The sequence below is a fragment of the Anguilla anguilla genome, chromosome 5 (genome assembly GCF_013347855.1).
Source record: "Anguilla anguilla isolate fAngAng1 chromosome 5, fAngAng1.pri, whole genome shotgun sequence".
Classification (NCBI taxonomy): Eukaryota; Metazoa; Chordata; class Actinopteri; order Anguilliformes; family Anguillidae; genus Anguilla; species Anguilla anguilla.
The window spans coordinates 58,980,985-58,991,837 of NC_049205.1; positions in this window are offsets into that span (position 1 = coordinate 58,980,985).

The window sequence follows — 10,853 nt, forward strand, 5'->3', positions numbered from 1 at the left end:
GGAGGGTAGATTTTATGCAGCTAAGTGAAGAGAAAACACACAGGCATAACTGTAAACAAATATTATTAGGCATATCAGAGGATTGGTTATCTAATAAACATGTAGTTAAGGGTAAAATTATTTGCTAATGTATCAAATTAACAACACTCAGCAACATAGATTTGTGCCTGATAGCGATCTTATTTGTAGCATTTACTTAATATATTAGGCCAAAAACATTTTTCATTCTTTCCCGTGGATTATGGTTTATCATAAAACCTGAAAAATTAATGACTCACAGCAAGGCTTTGCATTGATGATTTATAGGTGTAATAAACCATGTTTATTAGACCAGTGAAAATAATTAGAGGATTAACTTAAATGCAATATTCACCCAATTTATAGAGATACTGTGCCCAATTATTTCCTTGTAAAAGCAGAAAATATCCTTCAATTTCATCGTTATATTATATATAACGATGAAATTTATTATATTTGTGACTGTTAATCTTAATTTATCCTGGTTATGGTAAGTGAATTGTTTGTTAAGTTACTTTTGTGTTTAAAAAACAGGAGATAATAGAGTTTACTAACTGCAATGGAGCCATTTATACGTGTCCTGTATTTCATTTTAAGGTACTGTACTTTTGTAAAACTGTAAAAACATGTAATAGCTGTTCAGAATATCGCTTTGAAAGTTTGGTTCATTGTTGTGTCTCGAGTGTTTTGTGTTTTATTTTGAGTGATGGCGGACCATGTAATTTAGCAGCTTTAGACATGATGTCAAACAGAATTTTAGTTCAGTTGGTACACACATTAATGACAACAGACCGGAGGCTGGAAGCATTACTGTGCACTATTGTGATACAAGGGAAGGTGGACATATGTACACGGCTTAATGTAAAACGCAAAATAATTGGCTTCTGTCTGGCCTGCCATATCCTACCAGACCGTGTTTACCACAGGGAGGTAAGGCCCGTATGCAAATGTTTAACCTGGCCTTCTGAAGTTGGCTCTGCTCCACAGAACATTCACTGTGCTAGGAGGATCCTGATTACAGTCCTGCAGTGCCACGACACCACATTTCCACGTCCAAGCTTTATAAGTGTAGCTCTAATATCGTGTAAGAAGGTAGTCCATCCAAGTCATTTTACTCTTGCAGCACAGGGCTGAGAATAGCTACCTGTAATTACAGTCGGGATTCGCAGTAAATAGGCCGCAATTTAGCTCGTGGTTTGAAGTTAATTAGTGTTTAATTACAGCGGGCAAAAAAAAACCATTATCTTTTGTTAAAGATTATTAAAGGACTCGGCAATTAGCAATCGGCTTTCGCTGATCTGGAAAAAGGAGTGGGGTAGTGATTCAGTAATGCTCCAATACGAATGCCTAAGGGAAAATGTCCAAGCTTGTCTGTGCAATGCATGATGGGGATTAGTGTTTTCATCAGGGACTGGGTAAATGGGTGAAATCTGAGGCTGTGTCCCAAACAGCTTACTCGCCTACTATTGAGTATACAAGTTGTATGCAAACTTGTATACACAATAACCTGGGATCACCTGGGGTGTGTGATTTGGGAGTACCTCGGTTCTGTCACCCTGGGGAGCTTAGTGCTCACTGACGTTATGTAAGAATGTAGAGTGCTTCCAAGTCAATTCATATGGTACACAAAAAACATCGACATTTTTTATTGGTGTGTGGTGTATATTCGTGTGTGTTTGTGTGTGTGTGTGTGTGTGTGTGTGTGTGTGTGCATGCATGTGTGTGTCTTTATAAGGAAAGCTGAAGGCTAGTATGTTATCTTGGAAATGCATTTAAAAAAATGATCAATTTCATGGAATATGCACTGATTAGATTTAGGATTTTTACTGGCAAAACCGAGTATCATGTACTTATTATGAGTAACATAACCTGTTCATTAATTAATTGTGGATTCACTAAATACAATTTATTGGGATATTTTGGATATTGGGATATCCACACTGAATAGTACTAACACAATGCTTTGCTGACTGACCGGTTAGACATAACAGTTTCCCGCTGTTCCTCAGTCTGAATACAAACCATGTTCCACTTCATCAGAACACCAACAGAGGGCGCTATTACCCACAATTGAAACACCTTCCCATCATAAACGTGCCGGTGACTTGACGGCTGATTTGTCTTACTTCAGCTGTTTTTATGTGTTATGTGTCACTCGCTGACCTATTAAGCTCTTGTGATAATTTAAAAGTCTAAAAAGACATTTTGTCTAACAGAAGAGAGAAACAAAGCATACCAAAATGATGTATGAAATTATAATGTCAAATGCTTATTTATACGCCACAGAGCGTCCCCGCAACCCCCCCCCCCCCTCCCCACCCCAAATAAAGGAATAAAATAAAATAAATAATTCTCATTCTACGCTTAGCAAAGGGAGGGGTGGGGGGGGGGGGGGGGGGGGGGGGGGGCTGAGCAGGAACCACAAACAGGACCCGTATCCCTGTCCCGAAGACAGAACCCTCCCCCATTCTGTACACCATTTCACAATGAGTCGCAGTCATTTATGTTTCTGTTTTTCAGAAAACAGTTTCCAGAGCTTTGCCTTTCCCTCAGCCCCACTACTGCTGTTTGCGTAGCGTGTGTGTGTGCGTGAGTGTGAGTGTGTGTGTGTGTGTGTGAGTGTGTATGCGTGCACGTGTGCGTATATGTGTGTGTGTATGTGAGTGTGTGCGTGTGTTTGCGTGTGTGTGTGTATGTGAGTGAGTGTACGTGCGTGTGTGCGTGCGTCTGTGTGTTTGCGTGTGTGTGTGTGAATGCGTGTGTATGCGTGTGTGCTTTTGTGTTTGTTTGGCACAGAATCAGAGCATCTTTTTGTCATATTTTTTTTTTGCATATTTTGTTTGGCTCTGAGGTCCTGGATTTGCTCTCAGTTTTTTTCTCCTTTCATTTTGGTCCCTTTTCATCGAACACATCCGGCCATAAGCCCCACTGACTCAGGCCTCTTTGCCGTATTTATAAAAGCAGCAGGAGAGACCGCGGTCTCGCTCGTTGGCCGCTTTAATTTCATACATATAAATGTACGGCACAAATCATGGGATTCCCCCCCGCCGTCACCTATATTATGTTGTTTGTCAACTAGAGAACCAAACGCGCTCCTAATAAAAGTCGTAAAACGCAATATGTTGTTCATTTGCATGCATACCTGCGAAGCGCTGGTTCTCGGACATGGTTTATGCCACCTTAAGAACGCTTGTCACCCTTAGACAGAACAATATTAATGAGTTTGATTATCCTGTTGTCAAGCAGGTTGCGCATTCCAATTTCCTGTTTTTAATCATTACAGTAAAATATCCTTGCCCAAGGGCATTTTTCACGGTTTTACACTCCGCGAAATGAAAGGGAAAAATAATAATTGTTTTTGCAAGATTTAATAACGTGCAATAAAAACCAGCCAACCACATTCTCCCCCCTCTGTAGTCAATCTCATTTTTATTGTAAAACATTTTTGTCTTTTTTTTTTTTTTTTTTTGATTACTAGCAAACACTAATAAATATCCCAGCTTCCTTAAGGAGGGCTAATTCTGTCATGTTGATGAGGTATCCCTGACTCACATCATTATTGTTCTGTGGTTGTGATTAGGGGACCGGGGTGGATCTTTTTTTAAAGCTTTTTTTTTTTTTTTTGGTTTTGCACATTTATCCCGACATGGCCTCATTGAGGGGCACCTGCTTCTGCAGTGGCACCTTTTAAAGTGGATGCCAGTAAGGGAATTCTGTGTCCACTATTCCCGAAACAACTCCGCAAATCGCAACTATGATGTAAAGCAGTGCTGTAGTCAGGTCACCTACCTGCAAGTCTAAGTCCAGTCTCAAGTCACCAGTTCCCAAGTCCAAGTCACCTTCCCTCAAATCTGAGTCGAGTTCCAAAAATCTCAAAGACGAAGCTGTTACTGGCTCTACATTTCTTTGTTAAGAACATAAATGAATAGCATTGAATTTTAGGATGAGCAACTGCAAGGGAAGCTAATGTTCGACTATGATCACCACAAAAATGTTCGCACACAATCCCTGTTACTACAATGCAATTATGTTGGTAACATGTCAGAGCAGAGTCTGGGACTTTAGCATCAGTGATACTGTGATGAAATCTCGGAGTGTAACGCCATCCCCACTTAAATGTCATCGATGTGAGAACGCACAGGAGGGGGTCTCGGAGATTCACCGGATTTCCAGCATGCAACATCATCACGGTGTCACTACAGCACTGTCTCCCTGCTACTGCACAGATGCAGCGTTACTATGGATACGATTAGAATGTTGATAAACATTGAAGGGCAGGCAATCTGATGCAGCATTCAGTCCGACGCATGCACATCTGGAGGCAATCCTCATTGTGTATGCAAATGAGAGGATGATGGGAAACGTGTGTGTGTGTGTGTGTGTGTGTGTGCTTGTGTAGGTGTACACGCGTGTGTGTGTGTTTCTGTATGTGTGCCTGTGTGTGTGTGTGTGTATACATGCATGCATGTGTGTATGTGTGTGTATATGTGTGTGTATGTGTGCCCGTGTGTGTGTGTGTGTGTGCGTGTATGTGTGTGCATGTGTGCCCACGTGTGTGTGTGTGTGTGTATGTGTGTGCATGTGTGCCCACGTGTGTGTGTGTGTGTGTGTGTGCGTGTGTGTGTGTGTATGTGTGTGCATGTGTGCCCACGTGTGTGTGTGTGTATGTGTGTGCATGTGTGCCCACGTGTGTGTGTGTGTGTGTGTGTGTGTGTGTGTGCGTATGTGTTGTCTGTCATTGTGTTAACTTGTCATATTTACATTGTTTCCATTGGGGATGGTTGATAATTTATGCACTGAGCCCAGATTCGGCACCTTTTCCCAACCATAAAAACAGAGTGACCTTTAAACAAAGGGCTGGCCTGTTGGGTTAATTAAGAGAGAGGGAAGGAGAGAGGGGACCGTCGTCTGCTTTCTTCATGAAGGAGCGTAGCTCGCACCTCCCTTTCTTTCACCGCCTCCAAACCTTCCAGAAACAGGAGCTTCGCTCTCTCAGCGAACACGCAGCGAATAACGTGAGCCCGTGTGAGCCTCAAAGCCCTGCGCTAGCACATGTTAGCGTTAGCGCCAGGGAAGGAACGTTCCAAGCACAGCAGCCCTGCGGTTTCACCGGTGTTAATGACCATTGCTGTTTTATTGCACCCCCCCCCCACCACCCCCAGCCCCCCCTCCCTTTATTGCCCCCCCCCCCCCCACCCCCTCACACTCCTCTAATCATCCCTCCCTCCGGAAGAGCTGTTTTCATAAAAGACGGGCGCTGAAAGGCCCAGCGCTAACAGAACCCGCTATCATCCTCTGTAAAAAGCCCAGGGTAATCAAGCTCATTAATCTACATGTTGTGGAGGAGCGGAGGAAAGAGGAGGGGGGAGGGGGGGGGGGTTATGAATAGTAATTTAGGAATTAATGTGCCGCACAATAGCCCCGGCACAGCCCTCCCACACACATTTGCTATCGTACACTTTTTTCTGTCCTCCTTAGGGGGGGGTAACACCAATATGTACGAGAGCATTCAGAAAAGATCACGTCCCCTTCTTATGACATCATCATTGCTGCCTTCACCCCCCCCCCCCCCTTCCTCCCATCCCAGGGTAGTGACACATGCAAGCCGGTGTGTGATGGCGTGTGTAATCTGTCTCCAGCCTGTCTCCGTGTGTGTCTCCTCGATGTGCTCCCGCGTGCGTAGCGGTCGACGGCAAAGCAGAAACACGGGGGAAGCATCTGGCGGGACGTGCTAAGTGTTAAGTGTTTGCTAATTACTTAACACATCCCGGCTGGGCTCCTTCGGTGTGTTCGGCTGAAATCCTTCCCCCCGGTTCGGTTTCTCAAAAACAATTTGCCGAAGAGGAACGCGCTTTAAATGTAAACCACAGATGTCCTATACGCTCGCCAGATATCCAGATCCACATGCACCGCGTTAAAGGTTCTGTCTCTGACACTGGCGCGGCTCTGTGCTGGCTCATGATGTTGCTAGCACAGAACCTGATAGCACTAGAACTCTGGAGCTGAATGTCTGGTTAGCATATAGAATATCCGCCCTGTAAAATTAGGATCAATTTAGTCAGCGGACAGGGGGTACAAGGAGATATCTTAAAGAGACGACAAGATTCAGATCTAGTCCAGATGAGAAAAAATGTCCGAAAATCAGCCTCCAAGCCCCCGAGCTTTAGGTTTAACGGCAGGAGGAATTTGTCGGCAGCGAGAGGAATCTGCGAGGGGCCACATTTTCCGAACGATCAGATGGCACGGTTTTTTTTTTTTTGGTTTTTTTTTTCGAGGCGGGTTTGTGTCGCTGCTCTGTTTTTCTCCACGGCCTACGGCATCTCCCTTTGATACCGCCGTGGCTCCACTCAGCCCAACATCCTCTCAGATGAAAGGAGAAGAACTTTAAAAAAAAGAAAAGAACAAAGGGGTTGAGAAAACAAAGGGAATCGGGACGAAATAACAAACACTCCGAAGCGTTTGTATTTCACAGAGCAGTTAAATGTGCTCTTTCCTCTCTCTCTCCCTCTCTCTCTCTCTCACTCTCTCTCTCCCTCTCTCTCTCTCTCTCACATTCTCTCTCTCTCCCTATCTCTCTCTCTCTCTCTCTCCCTCTCTCTCTCTCTCTCAGATATGAGGAGAACAAAGAAGTATGCACTATGAAGGCAGTCTAAGAAGTATGATGCATGCATGTTGTTTTGTTATGCTCAGAGAGAGGCTTTGAGTTGTGTGAGAGAAAGTAGTAAGAGACCGAAGCACAACCCATTTGTTTGCGGTGAGCTATCTGTCATTGAGCAGCACCTTGACTGCTCGCTGATAAATGCTCGGATTTTTAGCTTGTGTCTTTTTGCCACAACTCTGTTTTGTGACAGTGCGCAGCAGATGATTATAACTGCGTTATAACTGCCCCGTGTACAAAAACAACACAGACGGTAAAAAGAAATCTGTGCTCTGAAATTATAATCACTTTCAGGATTACAGATTTTGTCGCAAAATAGAAAATCAAGAAGAATGGAAAGGGCTCTCTTCCTCACTCCCCTGCCTGTTCGTGTGTGTGTGTGTGTGTGTGTGTGTGCGCATACGTGTGTGTCTGTGTGTGTGTGTGTGTGTGTGCGCATACGTGTGTGTCTGTGTGTGTGTGTGTGTGTGCGCACACGTGTGTGTGTGTGTGTGTGTGCATACGTGTGTGTCTGTGTGTGTGTGTGTGCGCGCATACGTGTGTGTGTGTACGTGTGTGTCTGTGTGTGTGTGTGTGTGTGTTCAGGTGTGCGCATACGTGCGTGTGTGTGCATGTGGATACCTGTGTGTATGTGTGTGCATGTGCATACTTGCGTGTGTGTGTGGATACGTGCGTGTGTGCGTGCGTGTGTGTATCTGCTTTACGTAGTAGCTTTTCAACATATTTGCGCTCATGACAGTTAAAGGAAACCAAATTTGTTCTTTAAGAAGTGATCAGCAATTTACCAGACAGCCAGGATTTAGTGTGCCTGTCTATATGGAGGCTGAAATGAAACCCACATTTCTGGAAGAAAAAAACAAAAACAAATTTGAAATGTACTTCCTGGCAAAGCATTTAGGTTTGACATAATGATGAGACACAAATGCGATTTATGTCTGAAGAGACTGGGGCCCGTTTTTATGACTAGTTTCTCGCTCAAGAAATCTGGGATTTTGGTCTTCAGCCATTCTTCAGCACCGCACTCACAAACCCCATAGAGGAACTGTCATAACGAAGCGCAATTTTAAAGCCTTTGTCGATGAGGGTAAGACATTTTACCTGAATGCCAACCACTAACAAAATCCATTCTCACAAATGCCATTTCTCTCTGATGTGTGGGTTGCGTATGTGGGTGTCAGCTCCACGTATCCCAGCATGCAATGCTGACCTGATAGTTACTAGTACTACACGCATCATTAGAATGGCACCCGCTGTGCCTTGATCAGGTGCTAACTTATTCATTTCCGACACATATTCAGGTTTAATCTCACGGAGATTAATCAGATTCTGTCAGATCATTCAGAGAGAATGAATAGGCCTTTGATCTTATAAGTTTTCCAAGAAAAAGACCTCAAAAAATGGGTTAGAGGGGCTCCATTCACCCCTTCTACCCCTTAAACAGTACAGAAAAACAGATACCAGATACAGATAACATCTGGAAATAGAATAGTGATAGAAAAACAAGACTATTCCTCAAAAGTGAACATAAAACCCATACGTTTTTATTTTTTATTTACAAATTAATTTTTAAAAATGTCTTTCTCTGTTTTTACCGCCTCAGATATCCCTATCTGTTTGTTACAAGTAGTCAGAGATCTTTTTCCCAAAGATTTAAATGACTCTGGAGGCTCTGCTTCAGCAACTCAATAAATAGAAACAACCAAAAGTGTTCCCAGACATTTTTACAGTCCCTCAACAATCCAGAAGAGAAGAAGAAGGAGAAGAAGAAGAATGAGTGATTTGTTCTTGCACTTTTGTTTCATATAATGTAAAACTACATCTGATCTCTGGTTTCCACCCAAGAAGATAAAAGGTAAAATAACTCAATGTTTGTGTGTGTGTGTGTGTGTTTTCGTGCATGCCTGTGTGTGTGTGTGTGTGTGTGTGTGTGATGTGTTTGTTTGTGAGTGTGTGTGTGTGTGTATGTGTTTTCATGCATGCCTGGGTGTGTGTGTGTGTGTGTGTGTGTGAGTGGGTTTACATGCATGCCTGTGTGTCTGTGTGTGTGTGCGTGTGTGTGGTGTGTGTATGTGGTGTGTGTGCGTGTGTGTGTGTGGTGTGTTTGTGTGTGGTGTGTGTGTGTGTGTGTGTGTGGTGTGTTTGTGTGTGTGTGTGTGTGTGGTGTGTGTGGGTGGTGTGTGCATGTGTGTGGTGTGTGTGTGGTGTGTTTGTGTGTGTGTGTGGTGTGTTTGTGTGTGTGTGTGTGTGAACGTGTGTGTTTGTGTGTGTGTGAGTGGACGTGTGAGTGGCAGGTGACATTCTGAACGCTGCAGGGGCTGGATGTTGCATTTGCTCGCTGTTCAGCTCAGACACTGTGTTGCGTGGCTTGGAGGAGTCAGAAGGGAGATAAGAGGGGCCTATAATCCCTCTTCCCTACAGGAGTCGGTGAGCCCTGACAGTCGCCTGTCAATCTCTGTGTGTCCACATACGTCTCCAACCGCACACCAAACCCGCACTACACCCCTCCCGAAAAGATCCCTGACAGAGCGGAGAGGAAGTTTACGGCTTGTGCAGGAAACCCTTTACAGACTCAAACACTCCAATGGAATGCAATGGAATTCAGAACTTATTTGAACATAACTGAAGAGTGATGTTTGACAGAGGAATGCCTTCGATTTAGTGGTCATTACTGTACGCCTGGCCTCGCCTGGTCTTCAAAAAGGACAGGAAGCAACCGTGAAACTAACTTCCAAAATCAATCTTGCTGCCCTGGAGTGATTTTAATGACCCTAAAACAGATAATGACGTATTGGAACTGGATAGATGCAAGCTGGTTTTGAATGACCCAAAAACAGTAAGATGCTCTGGTACTGGCAGTCCACTGAGTACTCTCTCATACACTTATTGTACTAGGTTGAGGCCTGAACATATCGACTTTCATCCCCTTGATATGTAGTCCTGGTTCTATGATCCGCTCTCTCTGATTAAAACATATTTAATAGACATCTGGAGGAAGCAAATCTTGAGAATAATTTTCAGGGAAAGCCAAACATAAAAAAAAAATGGAAAAACTTTTTTCATTTTTTTTTTCATTTCTAGAGAAAAAGAGGGCTTATTATCCTCCACCGTTGGCACGGTGATAAAAATGTACTTCTTATTCGTCTTACTAAAGGTGTAATAAATGGTTCCAGCGGCATTATCATCAATTTTCCGCAGGTACAATCTGGGAGGATCACTCACTTCAATCATACTGCAGCTGTCTGCCTTTGAAGGGGCCTCATTTTTCATGCACATAAACTGCTGAAATTAACACAAAAAAAAAAGAGGGAGGAAGGAGAAGTACACAAGATGACCTTTGGGTGGAGCCAGTGAGCAACTGTAAACTTATTGAGGCAATCTGTGTTTGAGAATATGTGTGTGTGTGTTTGTGTGTGTATGTGTTTGTGTGTATGCGTGTGTTTGTAGGTGTGTGTGTGTGTGTGTGTGTGTAGGTGTGTGTGCATGTGTTTGAGTGTGAGTGTGTGTTTGAGCAAGTGTGAGCACATTTTCGAGAAGGAACCAAATCTATTTTTTTTTTGCAAGGATTGGGAAATTAGGTCTGGTGTGTTAAACCAAGAAAAGAAAGCTCACAGACTGTAATGTTAAGAAATGCCCACATTCCAGAAGAAGCAGATAAATATTTGAGGTTAATGATAAAACCTTGCGCTTTATATTTTGGCCTCTGGGCCTGAATTATCAGCAAATAAAAGAGTTAAATTTGAAACACTGTGCAAAATGGCCCCCTTTTTCGAGCAGACCTGCTGACTGTTGCGCAGAGTTTATCTCTTATTGCCGCTGTAGTTGCACACGCACGGCACCCTTTGTTAAGATTAACTGGGACGTTGGGGGGAAAACCCAGGTGTGAAAATGGATAAGAGAACGCCAGGTTGTTTCGTGTTGAGCACCAACAAACCATAAATCCTGTTCAAACATCTTTCCTCAGCCACAAAATCAAGGGCAGGTTTTGTTTTTTAAATAGCGCATGATAATGATCTTAATAATTCGTTAAAAATTAATAACGACAAATAAATAAATACGAATAATGGCGCTTCCTCCATTCCCTCCTCATACAGTTATATAAATGTAATGAATTTTAAAAAGCCTGGTTACATAAATGTTTTTTCATAAAAAGGTTAAAGTTTAACAGCCCACACTTTAA